This window comes from Solanum lycopersicum, chromosome 9 (genome assembly GCF_036512215.1).
Source record: "Solanum lycopersicum chromosome 9, SLM_r2.1".
NCBI classification, from domain to species: domain Eukaryota; kingdom Viridiplantae; phylum Streptophyta; class Magnoliopsida; order Solanales; family Solanaceae; genus Solanum; species Solanum lycopersicum.
The window spans coordinates 39,560,680-39,578,655 of record NC_090808.1 but is presented as its reverse complement, the minus strand read 5'-3'; positions in this window follow the sequence as shown (position 1 = coordinate 39,578,655).

Below are 17,976 nucleotides of genomic sequence, written 5' to 3'. Positions count from 1 at the left end.
ATCATATGATCCTTAGGAAAGAGATTATGAGCTATCTTGTTTCCATTGTAAGGCAGCCCTAGGGGACCTCTTTTGTAGGGTGAATTTTATTAGGTTATTAAATAGATATGGAACCTCTTCATGTGATCCTTAATGTGAATTAATCTGTAAGAACAAAGGCTAGCACCAGTTAGTATGCTAAAAGGAGTTGATCAGCATAAGATTGAGGTTAGAGTTCAAAGCATGCCCTTTATATTCCTTAACCATGTGGCTTCATGGGATGTGACCATGTTCTACTACTAGCATGTAGAACACCCTCCATCGGAGTAGGTTACAACTCTAGATTCCATGCTTTTCTACCATGATCTATGTCGTTTATTGCCTATTATCATCTTATGGATACCAACTCGTATTTGAGAAGTCTATGAAGTTTAGGTGGTGGTGTAGAACTCTACCTAGACATTGCATCTTTAGTCTTTGATGTTTTAAGTAAGAGTCTCATGTCTTCTCCAAGACCACTACTTGAAGGTCCTCTATGTGATGAATGTATCTTAATGAACTAATTGAATAATGATTTATGTAAAAAAGCATGAAAATGAATGAGTACCTAATCTTGAGCGACTTAAGGATTGATTAGTCAAAGTGTGATGGGCCATAAGGGATAATCTCTTCATGTGGTATCAAGGGATATCTTGAAAATGACCCTATTTAGGGAAGTTGGTTGATAATTTAAGCATAATCTAAAAATAGGAAGTCTTAAGGATTATTTAGGTACCTTGAAGAGAGGGTATAAACATTCTCTTCTCAAAATACTTAAGTAAGTCTTTTGATAGCCTTGATAAGGAGAATTTCATATATTATATGTTCATGCGTTTGGTGTATTGTAAGTGTGTATGTCTCATTATCGGTTTTCTTCAGTATTATTTAGGTGTGTCTAAAGATGGTGTGTGGGTGGTCTCTCTTTATCTTACTTAAGTTAGTCTTATAGTAACTTTTAGTGAGGAAATTTCATGCTAGAAAGTATCCATTGTGAAGTGAAAAACTTCACTGTAACAGTGAAGTTAGTTCATTGAAACATGGCATGAGTATACAATAATGTTGCTAAAAATGTGAATAATTGCTTCAATGGTTTCTTATGTGTTCTTGAGGTTTTAAATGTTTTTTAATGCTTATAGTACGATATTTTAATAAAAATTCATGAAAAATATGTTATTTACTAAAGGTCCTTTTTTCATTGTTATTACATGGCTTCCATACTTAGTGCACTAATGTGCTTACCCCTTCTTTTCCCTTTTAGACGAAAGTTAGGTAGTTTGAAGTCTTGATATACCATGGAGGATGGATGGATTTCTAAGGGTTGAAGATTATGTATGGTAAGTACATTCGAGGATAATATCCACATGTTCCTTCGAGGACAATATTTACATGTTCCTTTATGTCTTAGTCTTTATTTTATATCATGTATGTGTTTAGTATGAAGTTTTATATACTCCAATGTTTAGATGATTCAATAAGATGTTGTAAAGGTGTAATGTTTTAATGAAAGTCTTCCGCTTACATATTAATTATTGAAGGAGTTCTTCGTGTGTGAAGAAAGTTTACAATTTTTTCTCATTTTAGAATGTTTAATATGAAATTAATTTTACGAGTGGCTCAAGTGAGGCTTCTTGGAGTCTCATTTTCTGTTTGGCGACTCCAGGATGCTCTAACATCTAGGATGTACTTGTGGGTTATTACAGTTCTCCTAAGACTCACATATGTACATCAAGAAGAGACCGCACATACACCCTCTTCAAGCACACCTAATTAATCTTTAGTACTACTCACAGTAAGATTATTTTTTACAATACAATAATACAGATTTACATAATCATCAAGTAACCCCTTTTAATCAATTAGACTGTCCAACTAAGTGAGTCATTCACATTCCATTTCAACATATTTCATCAAGTAAACAATATCAATTTAAAGACATTTAAGAGACAATAAAACAATCAAAGGACTACACATATTGGTCTTGGAGGACCTAGGTAACTCACCTAGCATCTTCAAAGCCTACCCATGCAATGTATTGATAACGTCTTATTCCACTGCACACATGTTACAGAACCTATCTAATAACTGTAGTGTACATCCCATATGATAATATTAGGCATTAACCGATATAGCCAATACTAGATTGTATAGAATCCGGTGTCATAAGGACCCCACACCGTGGAAGGTGTTCTACTTGCCAAGGTAAAACTATGACTCATGCCATGTTGTCACTTGGTTAAGGGATATAGAGGGCTTCTTTGTACTCTAGTCTCATTTTCAAGAAGAGCTACTCCAAAAGAATATCCTATCGGTTCTTTGATTTTTTTCTCATAGATTAATTCATTTCTTAGGTGTATTTGAGAAGGTAACCATTACTATGTTCTACAATCTCATAATACTCTTTTCATGGCTAGATCATTATAACCTTCTTTTCATATTCAAGGTTCTATAGAATTCATTCACAGAAGGGTATCTCCTTTAGGTCTACCGATCCTAGACGCCATTCTTTCTTTCATTCATACACGTACTTGAGAGGTGTGTTTAAGCCTACCATGTCATGAGACCACATTAATATATCTTTCGTGTATCAAGTAGAGGGACGTAAGTCAACCGATCAAGAAACAACATCATCATACCATCACTAGAGGGATTATACATTTACATCGCAGATACACATATATTATATATTCTTTCACATTTTTCATCCATACAAAGTTCAACATAATAATACCATATTTAAAATAGTAATGCCGACAAGGCCATGTTCATAACATATATAAACCATAAACTCCGACACCATAAGTGGACCATACCAATCACTACAATTAAATAATAAATTTTTGATAAGATATGGAATTAGGTTAACTCACCAGCTTCTAATAACCATCATCAGCATTTCATAGCGTTTTCAACCAATTCATATTACAAAAGCTATTGTCCACATCAATTTACACAATTCTAAGAAAAAATCAATTCATATCAAATATCCAAAAATACTCGATATAGATATCAAAATGTAAGGCAAGATATAAATAAATCCAACATGCATCAATACATAGTTCAATAGACCAATACAATCTAAGCATGAATTCAATAAGATCAAGCCATGATCAATTCACCCACTTTAGAGCCAAAATTAGGATTTCAATGGATTTATGAGTTCCTGGAAGTATTAATCTTAAAACAACTTACCTCGTAACACATTTATTCAAAAAATTTGATGCAATAACCCGTGCTTAGACTTAAAATAGGATTTTTATGTTTTTGGACATCGTTGAAAAGCCTTCGGATTTGCCTCCTTGAGTGATAGAAGAATCAAGGATGAAATCACCAAATGTTAATTAAATAATTCTAAATGAAATTGATGGACAAAACAATGAAGAACTTAAATCCTAGCTTCAACTTGAGTTGTATCTTCCATGAAGACTAAAGAGAACTTCTTTTGATCTTGGGATTTTAATTTTTAATAATAATGTCTATGTCTAGGTATGACAGTACTGAATTACTTATAATACAATAAAATACCCAAAATAATTGTATGTGACTTAATTACAATCGTAGATGTATTTTCCAAAACACCCCCAACTTGGCCGAGACACATGCAGAAAGTTGCACGTGTCAACCGATGGTTCCAATTAGAAGGGCGTTTATCAACCAACGCACCGTCCTACTGGCCCATGGTTTTGATCTGAGCCTAAACTTTTTGGGTCTAAGGTCCCACAATTATGTGTGATAAACGCCGCTAAACGATGGGCGTCGTTTGATTAGTGGGGTGTTGATTAGGACTATTTTAGCAGTTTCTTGCTTAAGGTTGGGTCCTCCTCAAGGACTGTTAGGGTTGTCCTGTTGAGTCATACCCCAACATTTCTAGCTAAACATTTTCATCTAGGTGGTAGAACAATCTGTTATCAATTTTGAGACAAAACAACATATAAAACATATAAAGGCACACTAGAACACACTAGCAAATACAAAAGTTATCTTTCGAACGTCTTGGTCATTCTTTGACGTTTGACCCCAAAAATATCTGAACTGATTTCTAATTCTGATATACGGCATTTTAATGCCTTATTATATCATAACATGTATGATAATCACTAGTTTAACCTACTTCATTTTGAGGGTTGTAACATTAGAGAATGTTTTATGTCCAATGTTGAGATAACAACGTCTATCCATAGTTTGACTCAATTGTTTGAGACTCAAGGTTCTAGGAATACTAGGGCTTAATTTAACCTCAATGCTCGCACAACCGCTTAATGAATAAGGGATTTCACAAGGATGAAACCCTATTTCTTTTGGCTCTAAAATGGAGGAGGATCCGCAAGGGTTCACTGATGAAGTTTTCAAGATAATAGATGCTACGAATATTTCTTCCAAAGAAAGGATAGATCTAGTTACCTATTAACTCAAAGATGGATAGATCTAGTTACCTATTAACTCAAAGATGTGGCTCAAGTTTTGTATGGACAATGGAACGATGAGAGACCTATTAAAGAAGGTCTGCTTAGTTGGGCATCATAAAGATGACCTTCCTTCACAGGTTCTTCCCCTTTGAATAAAGAGAGAGGAAAATGTAGAAATTCATCAATCATTGTCAAAGGGGTATAAACTTGAAAGAGTATAACCTCAATTTCACTCATCTATCCAAACATGCTCCTACTATGGTGGCGGATACTAGGGCAAAGATTAACATTTTTTCTATGGGGATATTCGATCATTTGGTGAATGAATGTACGTCGGCGATGCTAATTACAAGCAAGGGAATCTCTCGTATTACGGTTCATGCAAAACAAATTGAGCAATAAAAGCTTAAACAAGTTGGTAGATACTTGAATAGGTCAGGGCCTGATGAGGGGAAATTTCCAAGGATAGGATTGAAGTACAAGACAAACCAAGGTATCAAAAGAGGTCTTCTAATCGAAGTCCCTCAAAATGTATTTCCCCAAATAAAGGGAGGATGACTACCCCTAAGCTACAAGGAGGTAATAGGATTTGTCCTTTTATTGAAAGAACTAATGGTGCCAAGTGTGGTAAAAAACATGAAGGGAAGTGTCTTACCGATATAGGCTTTAGCTAGGGATAGAGAGAAAGTGGGCACTGATTGAAAGATTGTCTCATCCATATAGCAAACGGGAAGAAGGTACCCAAGATCCCACTAATGCTTCCAACTCTGATGCTCTATAAAAAATCGCTTCTATGACCTCAAACGAAGGAATAATTAACAAAGATCTTATATGTTGTTACTGGTATGTTACAAGTATTTTAAATAGATTATTATGTTTTATCAGTCCCCGATGACATCTTATCTTTTTTAACTATTTGGTGTCTATGCAATTTAATGTTCTCCCCAAAACAATAATAGAAATTTTTTCCATTCCTTCAATGGTAGGTGGCTCAGTCATAACTAAATGAGTTTATAGGGGTTGTCTTATTTTACTATCCAATAGAGTTACATTTGTTGATTTGGTAGAACATGATATGTTGGACGTTGATCATTTTAAGAGAGGATTGACTACATGCTTCTTTTGAATCACTGAGTGTCGAACTCATGTAGTGAAGTTTAAAACTTTAAATGAACCCGTTGTAAATGTAACAGGGGACCCTAATCCCTACAGGTCGAATTATTTCATGACTAAAAGCTTATAAGTTTATATCAAATGGGTTTTTCAATAACATAAGGAGGGTCAAAGATCTTTCTTCCGAGACTCCTGTATTATCGTCGGTCCCTACGGTGAACGACTTTCCAGACATCTTTCCCGTTGACTTGCCTGGAATTCCTCTCGGATGAGGAAAAGATTTCGGAATCGAGTTATTGCCATCCCGTCTTACTGGATGGCCCCGACCGAGTTGAAGAAATTGAAGGCACAACTCTAGGATTTGATAGAGAATAGTTTCATTTACCAAAATATATCTCCATGGGGTGCCTCGATATTGTTTGGAAAAAAGAAAGATGGGTGCTTAAAAATGTGTATTGATTATTGTCATTTGAACAAGGTCACAAAAAAGAATAAATATTCACTCCCTAGAATCAATTATTTATTCGACCAACTCAAAGGAGTGAGTTACTTTTAGAAAATTGACATAAGGTCGGGTTATCACCATTTTAGAGTGAGATATGTTAATATTCCTAAAACTGAACTTTGAACAAGATATGGTAATTTTAGTTCCCAGCCATCTCCTTTGGGTTAACAAAAGCGCCAATGCCTTTTATAGAACTTATGAATCGAGTTTTAGAAACTACCTTGATTTGTTTGTGATTTTCTTTATTCACAAGAGTGAGAGTGGTCATATGAAGAATTTGAGGATACTTTTGAATGTCCTCAAGGATAACAAACTATTCGCTAATTTTAGTGAATGAATTTCGATTGAGATCGGTTGCTTTTTTTACCAATGTTTTCTCTAGTGAAGGGGTAGAGATTGATCCGAGAAAGACGGAATTGGTCAAAAGTTGTCCTAGACCTTTGAGTCCTATCCACATCTAAAGATTTTAGGTTTGGCGGGGTACTATAGGAGGCATTTTGGTGGATTCTTTTCTATAGCATCTCCATTAATAACCTTTTCCCAAAAAATGACTATGTTTGAATAGTCAGAGGCATGTGAGAAGAACATTCAATTGTTAAAAGACAAATTTACCTCTTCTCATCTATTGACCTTACGAGAAGGTACCAATGGATTTGTGGTATATTGTGACGTTTTTTCAGTAGGTTTAGGTTGTGTCCTTATGCAACATGGTAAGGTTATATTTTATGCATCAAGTCAACTCAAAGTACATGAGAAGAACTATCGTACTCAGGATCTTAAACTAGTGTTCCTTGTATTTTCTTTGATACTATGAAAAAACTATCTATATGTAGTGCATGTAGTTATGTTAATCGTTCACAAAAGTCTTCAAAATGTGTTCAGTAAAAAAGAGTTAGACCTCCCGCAATAAAGGTGGTTAGAGATTTTTAAAGATTATGATATGAGTAACCTCGACTACCCCGACAAAACAAATATCTCCGCAGATGCTTTAAGTTGTATGTCCATGGTTATTGTAGATCATGTTTAGGAAGAGAAACATGATTTAGTCCATGATATGAATAGGTCAACCCACTTTGGAGTTCATCAAGTACATTCTCCTAAAGGTGGGGCGATGATAACCTAGCTATGAGTCATTTTCTACTCGTTGATGTCAAATCTAACCAAAATCTTTATCCCATATTGATGGGGTTTAACGACTACATACATGGGAAATTATTTGAAGATTTATATCAAGGGGAGATGGGGTACATACATATTGAAGTAGGTTGTGTGTGTCGGATGTGGATGACTTAAGAAGGTAAATTTTCAAAGAGGCCCATGGTTAGCGATATTCATTGATTCGGGTGACACCAATAAATACCGCGACTTTCATAGGTCTATTGGTGGAGCCATTTAAATAATGTAACATTCCAAATAATTACATGTCCATTATAGATATAGGTACTTAAGAATGCGAATATGGGAAAGATAGGCATCCTCATTCCCAATATTGAAAAATATTGGGCATAGTATTGAACATGCTCGTGATTATTCGAAATTTTAACTGCAAAGAATATCCTAAGCTAAAATAGTGATCACTAATGCAATACTTAAGGTATAAGGCATCCAAGTGTCAAGACTAGATACAATTAAACATAACCATTTAAAATGACTATGTGGAGAAAGCAGTGCCCAAGGACATAGTGAGGATCCTTGGTAAAATAAGTAAATTATTCCAAAGTAACCATCCAAGTATTTAGTTAGGAAATGCAAGAGACACTTCGGATTGTAAATGAACAAGGGACCGTCGAGGGGACCACCCTAGCCGAATCATTAGGGCGGTTGGGGGGACCATGCACATGCCAGTCAAACTGCATAGGACAAGCCCCCATAACCAACCCTAGGCTGTAACAAACTAAATTAAGTACCCTACCACCTATAGGCTGAACTAATACGGATATCTAAGACACTCAACAAACTAGGACCTTGTCAGGCTACACATATCGAGTGTAACTAAATTAGGGACAACCTAGTATCTAGCCTAGGATGGTCAAAATGGTTGACTTTAGCCTTAACAATCTAGGGGTATTTTAGTAAATAACCTAGAATAATTAAATCAATTAATTTGGAAACTTAATTAATTAATATAAAATGACAAAACCGAAAGTACAAGGAGACACCCAAAAAATCGGTTAAGTCAACATTCCCTTAATTCTAGTCAATCTAGGAAAAGCGTTTTGGTAATTAACTATGTAAGCTATTTTAGTTAAGTATATAAACTAAATTCACCATATTTACAATATTTTCTCAAAACAATTAGAACTAAAATCTGCTCACCATTAACGTCCAAAACACAAGACAAGAACCGTGACCTAACACTAAAACGCTAAGCAAGGATCTTCGAGGCTTCTCGTGCAAATTTCATAGTGATCTTCGTAGATTAGATTCTATAGCAAGGTATGGGCTTTATCTGATTGAATCCTTTCTCCAATAGGATTCTACAACGTTTTTACTTAAAGAATATCGAAACAAGGGTTATACCATTGAATCGTATGTTCATCTCCCTAGTTCTCCCGATTTTGTATTCTTGTAGTATAGTAGCACTATTCTCGTTGGATTTCTGGTTTTTTGTTGTTTTAACTGATTATATATATGCGTTTAAGTAAAATTCAATTAATAGTGAAATACAGGTGATTAGATCCGCATGCTAGGGTATTTTTTACATGGACGTTGAATTTGATAATACATATTTGTGATCAAAAATATGAGTTGCTTATGAGTTATTTGTGAATTGCATACTTGTGTTAATTAAAGGTTATATGCTTAGTTTTTTAACATGTTAGATCTCTATATTGTATCCATGAAATATTGAATTGGCTTGTGTTAGTATCAGATATGATTTTGTGCCAACAAAAAGGTCTAGTACCAATAGATTCAAAAGATGCAATGTGATCTCGTTATCAATTCTATGAACTGATAACATAGGGCATGCAAATTAATGGGGTAATTCCCAACATACCCCATTTACAGAACTTGGAATGCCATAAATCTTATAAATAAATAGATAACCTTCATTAAGAATGATCTAAGGTTAGTAAGTAACATAAACAAGTTTATGTGACTAAACAGATAACTAAGAGTTAAGTTATAAGATTGACCTAATAAAGAGTGGTAGAAAGAAGTGAGACGAGTCTCAAGAAGATTTAATTGTTACGTCAATAATACTCACATAAGAGGGTATTAGAGTTCGTGAGACCAGTCTCACTCGCACTGTGATAGTTAAGTAATGTCTTAAGAGCATAATCATAATGTAAAGATAGGTATGATCAATCATCCATAGAGTAAGTAAACCTCATAACTAGAAGAACCCTTCCATAATATAATGAGTCAACTCTAAAAGATAAAAAGATAAAATCTGAGCTTAGCATTAATACACTAGCTATGAGCAAGTGCGAGTACACATAAGTCTGATGACATGAGATTAACAATGTCTCAGTACGTCTCCTAGTCATAGAACTATGTTGCCAACATAGGGGCACCTAGCTAGAGGAGGCCACCCACTAAACACGCTAGCAAGTTAGGGTTGACCTTGACCAGTGATTCCACCTCTTTTAAGTGTGGGGGAGACACTTAATTTCATGTCTAGCCAACATGATCTATGTTGGTTACAACTAAGTACAAGCATTCAGTTCACTACTACCGTGAACCCCCTTTACGATGTGGGGAAAATATCGACCGATTCACCGTAGCTGGTGAATTTCTATTTTTTGTAGGGAAGACACAGAGCTTGGTTCTTTTTAATTGGTGAATCACACCTTTTCGGTGTTGGGAAGACACTAGGTTTCATGTAGCTCACATGATCTACTTCTGTCAAGGCTTAAAGAATTTATCATGAGAGTAAGAAAAATAAAGTAGCAAGGTCAATGTTAACAATCGACCAAGGGAGTAGAATCATAATTTCATAGTTAACTAAGTAAATCAAGATCTTAATATATGTTGATCATTAGTTTTAGATAGATATAACAAGTTGGGGGTAGCCAATAATGAAGCGTGAATTGTGTCCCAAAAACTATATCTTATGAAATAATCAAATAAGGGGTATAGCCAATAAATATTGGCTAAATAATGTAAGTTACCAAACAAATAGAAGAATGAAAAATCTAACTCATAGGTTGGTAGCCAATCATGTCATTAGTCTTGTGAATTGCTTACTCGATTCATTGTAACATAAGATCAAACGAGATCATTGAAGTACACAACAAGAAAATAAAAGAAACTGAAAAATAAACTTTGTGGATAAGGGCACTCCCGTCCTAGACAATAAAAATGAGAATCATTGTTTAAGTTGTTCAAAAATTATGTTCATGATTCTATGGTATCTTGTTCATATAGAAAACGAGTTGTGTGGCTTAATTGCATGAGAACGTTTTATATTTATATCATAAATAATTATTAACTTTTTTAGCTAGGCATAACATTTAGACGGTAAGTTGACACTTCGTTTAGGAAAGAGTTTTCCTTGTTCATGCAGTCTCCGTATGTTTTCTATGCATACACCCTTTCTTAGTACAACTGTGTACTAACCTCATATATTTTTACTTTTTTATAGATGCAGGTTCTTAAGAAGGTTGATGTCCATCGAAACATTTTGGAAAAGCAATCTTTAGACATTGGAAGGTCCTCTTGAGTTTGAGGATGCTACATTTTACTATTCTAGCTAGTCACTATTTTCCGTAGTGTTTCTTTCCAAGTATATTTGAAAGTGTTGTAATTAGGACAATTAGCAAACTATTATTATCATTATTATGATCATTTATTTCATTGTTTGATTTATTGAGATATGGTTGTAATGTTTGAGCGAGTATTATATCACGCTACTACAAAATTATATGAAGTCTATGTATACTTTGCTTACTATTAAAATATTTTAAATTTTCCGCAAATATAACTCTATGATTCTGATGAAATCTAACAAAAGGCTTGTTTGCAAATTTTAGAAGTTAACGACCATGGTCGCGGTACGGATTCCAGAATCCGGGTAATGAAAAACATGGTATAAGAGCATGAAGTTAAATTAACCAAAATCCAAAGCTCAACTCAACCACGTTGCGTAGTTTCTAATTTATGGTTTTAAAGCGCACTACAATCATAATTTATAGACTGTGTGACGTTAGGAATCTTCCCTCCTTTTACTCTTTATCATGCTATCTAGAGCGTTGACATTTTGTGTCATTATAAGTATCAAAATACCTTCATGTGTATACGTGTACAAAATGATCACAAGAAGGAACGCCAACAAAAGGGTTGAAGAAGTAGTTGCTTGAGGTAATCAAGCTCCTCCTCTAGCCCCAGTCGATGAAGCTCAAGTGCCCGTTAACATAGTTTGAATTGCAGATGAAGAGGTTAGGGTGAAACTGCTTCATACGGACAAAGCTATCATTGTGAAAGAGCAAGCCATAATGACTCAAGCAAATAGAGAAGCTTCTCACAACGAAAATCCACAAGTTAGCACTATAGCTAGTATGTTAAGGGATTATATAAGAATTAATCCTCTAGTCTACTATGGATCCAAAACTAATGGGGTTCCTCAAAAGATGATGGATGAGGTTTATAAGACTTTGTGTGCTATGAAGGTGAATGAATAAGAAAAGGATGTGGCTCAAGCGTGGCACGGGATGTGGGTATATGGTTGAACACGTAGGGATGTCCCCGTCACTTGGGATGTTCTGAAAATTTCATTCATGGAGAGATTCTTTCCTACAAAACTAAGATAGTCTAGAGTCGAAAATTAATCAAGTTATGATAAGGAAGTATGACGGTTAGAGAATACATTTTGATGTTTCTTAAGGTTTCGAAATATTCTTCTTCTCTTATGGTGAATAGTAGTGTTGAGATGAGCAGGTTTGTGATTGGTGTATCGGAAGATTTGGAAGAGGAGTGTCGTGAAGCAATGTTGCAGAGTAACATGGACCTGTGTAGGTTGTTTGTCCATGCACAACAAGTGGAGGAAACCCATTGCAGAAAGAGAAGCTAAGATAAAAAGAAGTCACAACCTTTGGATCAATCCGGTTACAATCATTGTAAGAATTCATTTGGAGTTCGAGATAAGACCATGTTCAAGAAGGTCCACAAATGGTCAGGTAACTTTACTCCTTCAAAAAATACTAATACAAAGAAGGTCAATGAAAAGAATAACAAGATTAACCGACGGGATTGTAGTAAGTGTGGTCCTGTGCATATGGTTGGGTTCATGGTAAGTTTCATTGGTTATTACGGATGTGGTAAGAGTCGGCACGTGGTCAGGCATAGTTTATACATGAAGAAGATAGACAAGACAGACGCTCATCCTCTTCTGAATCCGAACGTAACAGTCGAACCACCTAAGTGGTATCGATTCTATACATTGAAAGATAAAGAGGAAAAATAAAAGTCTGCGGATATGGTTACTGATAACTTGCTTGTCTTTTCTTTTCTTGTTTATGCATTACTAGATCAAGGGTCTACCTTATCTTTAGTAACTCCTTTAGTTGCTTGTAAAATTGAATTTCTTCCTGAGATTCTCTTTGAGCCATTTTTATTGAGTACTTTTATATGGGATATCGTTACGGCCTAGAGGGTCTACTAAAATTGCCCCATTAATGTTTTTGATAAAGTTACTCAGGTTGAACTAATAGAATTAACCATTCTAGATTTTGATATATTTTTGGGTATGGATTGGCTTATTAAATGCTATGCTACTATTGATTGTCGAAATAGGTTTATCAGATTTAAGTTTCCCGATGAATTAGAGTTAAAATGGGAAGGGGGTGGTTCATATCCAACAAGACAAATAGTTTCAAACCTTAAGGCTAATAAGATGTTATCTAAGGGATAATTGTGTCACTTAGTTATAACAAAAGACTTAGAATAAGAAGACCCTTCCATAGAATCTTTTTAGTAGTTGATGCGTTTCAAGATATCTTTATGTAGAATTTACAAGGGATCCCTCCCAAACGTGAGATCGATTTCGGTGTTGACTTATATCCCAACACAAAACTATTTCAATTTAACCACATAGAATGGCCACAGAGGAACTTTAGGAGTTGAAGTTGCAGTTAAAAGATTTACATGATAAGGGCTTCATTCAACCGAGCATATCCACTTTGGGATCTCCATTCTTATTTGTAAAGAAAAAGGATGGAACTGTTAGAATGTGTGTCGATTATAGGAAACTCACCAAAGTCACTATAAAGAACAAATATCATCTTCCCCGAATTGATAATATTTTTGATAACTTCAAGGTTCAAGTTTCTTTTCTAAGATAGATTTTCGGTCAAGTTATTAAAAATTAAGGATAAAAGAAGAGGACGTTCCTAAGACTTCCTTCTGAACTAGATATGGCAATTATGAGTTCCTTGTCTTTTCATTCGGTCTCACTAATGCACCAGCTCGGTTTATGAACCTTATGAATAGAGTTTTCCATGAGTATCTTGATTTTTTTGTCACTCTATTCATAGATGACATCCTCATATACTGTAAGTTAAGAAAAGAGCATGAATATCATTTGACAATGACATGTCAAGTACACAGAGAACACCAATTGTATGCGATGTTTAGTAAGTGTAAGTTTTTGTTAGGGTTGGTGACTTTCCTTGATCACGTGGTGACCAATTAAGGTGTAAAAGTGGATCCAAAAAGATAGAGGAGGTCAAGAATTTTCCTAGACCCCTTACCCCTACCGATATTCAAAGTGTTTTGGGTTCGGCCAATTATTATCGATGGTTTGTGGAGGGTTTTTTTTGTAATTTTTGCTCCATTGACAGAGTTAACAAACAAAAAAGCAATGTTTGAGCGGTCAGGAAAATGTGAAAAGAGTTTTCAAGAACTCAAGGACCGACTCACATTGGCCCCGGTCCTGAAGTTGTTGTGGAGTGGTTAAGGGTACGTCGTTTATTGTGAGGCATCTCTAGTATGTTTGGGATGTGTTCTTATGAATGACGGTAAGGTGATTGCATACACATCAATACAATTGAAAATCCACGAGAAGAACTACCCAACACACAATCTCAAACTAGTTGCGGTTGTCTTTGTCTTTGAAGATACTACCGCTATGGTGTACATGTTGATGTATTTACTTACTATCAAATTCTTCAATACGTTTTTACGCAAAGGGAATTGAACCTTCGTTAGTGAAGATGGCTAGAATTTCTAAAAGACTAAGACATGAGTGTTCACTATCATCCCAGTAAGGCCGATGTAGTGGAAAAAGCATTGAGTCGATAAATAATCGGCATCATGTCTCACATCAATGATGAGAACAAATAGGTTGTTGAGGATTTACACCGATTGGAAAGGATAGGTGTATGGCTTGTGGATGCACCCAATGGGGGTGCTACGGTCCATTCAAGTTCTTGGTCTTCATTTTTTGTAGACGTTAAGAATAAGAAAGATCTCGATCCAGTACTTATGGAGTTGGAAGGTATGAAGAGAGACATCTCTATGTTAGTAGAATAGTGTACCAATTGCCAACAAGTGAAGGTCGAACACCTTAAGCCTGATGTCTCACTCAATCAATTCAGATTCCCACATGAAAGTGAGAGGTCTATAACATGGATTACGTGGATGGTTTGCTGAGGAGCAGAAAGGTACACTATTCTATTTGGATCATTGTTGACCGACTGACCAATCAGCACACTTCATTCCCATTAAGTCCACTTAACAAGCAAAAGACTACGCCAAACTTTACATTGATAAGATAGTGAGGTGGAATGGGATTCCTTTGTCAATAATATAGGACAAAGGATCCCAATTCACTTCGCATTTTTGTAGAGATATTCTCAAAAGAGTTTGGGTACACAAGTGAAGTTTAGTACCGCATTCCACCCTCGATTAGATGGACAAGCAGAACGCACTATCCAAACGCTTAAAGACATTTTCAGAGTTTGTGTCATGTATTTTAAAGGATGTTAGGACGATCAGTTACCCATAATAGAGTTATCGTATAATAATAGCTACCATTCTACTATAAGGATGTAACCTTTTCAAGCATTCTATTGTAGGAGATATATATCCCCCGTTGGATTGTTTGAAGTCGGAGAAAATGACATCCTTGGGCCTGAAATCATACATGATTGTTGGGAAAAGGTAAGGAATATTCGATATAGGTTAGCTGCTGCGTATACTCATCAAAAATTGTATGCAGATATCCGAAAGAGAGATCTTTAATTTGAAGTAGGTGATCAAGTATGCCTCAAGATATCACCGATGAAAGGGGTGATTTATTTCGGTAAATAGGGGAAATTAAGTCTAAGGTACATTTGTTTGTATGAAATCTTGTAACGATTAGGAAAAGTTGCAAATGAAATAAAATTACCGAATGACTTAGGTTCTGTTCATCGAATGTTTTATGTTTCGTTGCTTAAGAAATATCTAGGCGATACAAAGTCCATTCTACATTTCGAAGGGCTAGGAGTCAATGAGAACATTTCTTACGAAGATTTTTCCATTGAAATCTTAGATCGTCAAGTGAAGAGTTTGAGGAAAAAGGAGGTTCTTACCATGAAAATATTGTATAGGATCTATCTTATTGAGGGAGAGACATGGGAGGTCGAGGCTAATATGAGATCCCGTTACCCTCACTTATTTAGTCTAAAATATTATATAAACATTCTTTAAGTCAGATTTTGTAACCACCACTCTAAATCTTAGTATGTTATGTGGTTTTTGGTGTTTTAAGTTTATTATTGTGTGTTTTATACTTGCACTATATGAGTTAATGCTTTCTTTCATGTTGTTTTTTTTTTTATATCTTATTAGGTTATTATGTGTTGCATTAGTGTGATGTGCATTAAGTTAAAGTAAAATTGGGAAGTAAATTCCACAATCTTAAATAAGAAGCTAAAAATAATCTTATAGTATGTGCATCAATAAAAGTAAGTGGTGAATCATACATTCACAAAGATAAAAGTTGTAGTACGCAAAGGTGATTTCTAAAAATTTCCTCTTTTTTTTTTTAAAAAAAAAGATAAGTAGTGTCATTCAGGAACGAATGTTCCTGAGTGGAGGATAATGAAACATTTAGAAAAATTACGCGTCTATTAAAGATCCCTATATGTCCTTAAGAATGTGAAAAGGTGGGACATAGGCATCCCGATGTCAAATATGGAAAAATATTAGGCGTAGTATAGAAAATTGGCTAATTGGTGTTAGCCAATTTCTATAAAAATATCCAAGTATTCGAAACATGCTCCAAGCTTATTAGAAATTGTACCTGCAAAGAAGACCTACGATAAAATACTGGTAGCTAATGCTATACTTAAGGTATGAGGCATCCAAGTGTAAAGCATAGATACCATAGAACATAACCATTTAAAATGATGATGTAGAGTAAGTAGTGCCCAAGGACAAAGTGAGGATCCTTGGAACAATAGGTGAATTATTAGAAAAGAACCTTCCCAATAATTAGTTAGGAAAATTCAATAACCACATGGGATAGAACATAGGCAAGGAACGGCCGAGGGAACCACCCTAACCGAATAGGTTAGGGCGATTAAGGGGACCATGCACGTTCGGGTCCAACCGCGTGGGACCAGCCCATTTAACAAACCGTAGGACCTAACCAACGAACTTAACTACCCAAACACCCCTAGACCTACCTAGTATGGACATATAAGAAACTCAACAATCTAGTACCTTGTCGGGTGACACATACCGAGTGTAACTAACATAGGGATAACCTAGTACCTAACCTAGGATGGTCGAAATGGTTTACTTTAGCCCTAAAAACCTAGAGGTATTTTTGTTAATTACCCTAGAAAACTAAATCAATTAATTTTGAAACTTAATTAATTAAAATAAAAATACAACCGAAACTACAAGGAGACACCCTAAAAGTTAGTTAAGAAAACAATTCCCTAAGTCTAGTCAATCTAAGAAGGGTGGTTCGGTAATTAACTTACTAAGATATTTTAGTTAAGTGTATAAAATAAATTCACCTAGTTTACAATCAGTTCTCAAAACAATTATACTTATAATCTGCTCACCATTCAAGGCCAAAACGCAAGACAAGAATCGTCAGCTAATCCTAGAATGCTAAGCAAGAATCTTAAAGGCTTCTCGTGCAAAGATCGTAGTAATCTTCGTAGATTAAAGTATAGAGAAAGTTATTTGTTTCATATGATGGAATCCTTTCTCCAAGAGGCTTTGCAAACGTTTTGACTTCAAGAATACTGAAACTAGGGTTCTATCGTCGAATAGCATGTTCATCTCTGTAGTTCTCCATATTTCCGGTTCTTGTTTTATAGTATCACTATTCTCATTGAACTTATGATTGTATGTGGTGTTAACTGTTCTTATATGTGTGTTTAAGTAAATTACATGAAGTGTGAAATACAAGTGATTAGATCCTCATGCTAGGGTGTTATTTACATGGACGTTTAATGTTATATTACCTATTTTTGATCGAGAATATGAGTTTCTTAAGCGTTATTCGTGAATTGCATATATGTGTTAATTCAAGGTTATATTCTGACTTGTTTAACATGTAAGATCGCTATATTGTATCCATGAAATATCGAATTGGCTTGTGTTAATATCATATATGATTTTGTGCAAAAAAAATAGGCTAGTAACAAAAGATTCAAAAGATGCAAAGTTGTATCATTAACAATTCAATGAACTCATAACATAGGGTATGTGAATAAATGGGATAAGTCCCAACGTACCCTATTTACACAACTTGTAATGCCATAACTCTTACCAAGAAATTGATAACCATCATAAAGCATGATATAAGGTTCGTAAGGAACGTAAACAAGTTAATGTGAGTAAAGAGATAACAAAGACTTAAGTTATAAGATTGACCTAATAAAGAGTGTTGGAAAGAAGTGAGACGAATCTCAAGAATACTTAATCACTACGTCAATAATACTTTCATTACGAGGGTGCTAGAGTCCCTGAGACTAGTCTCACTAAAACAAT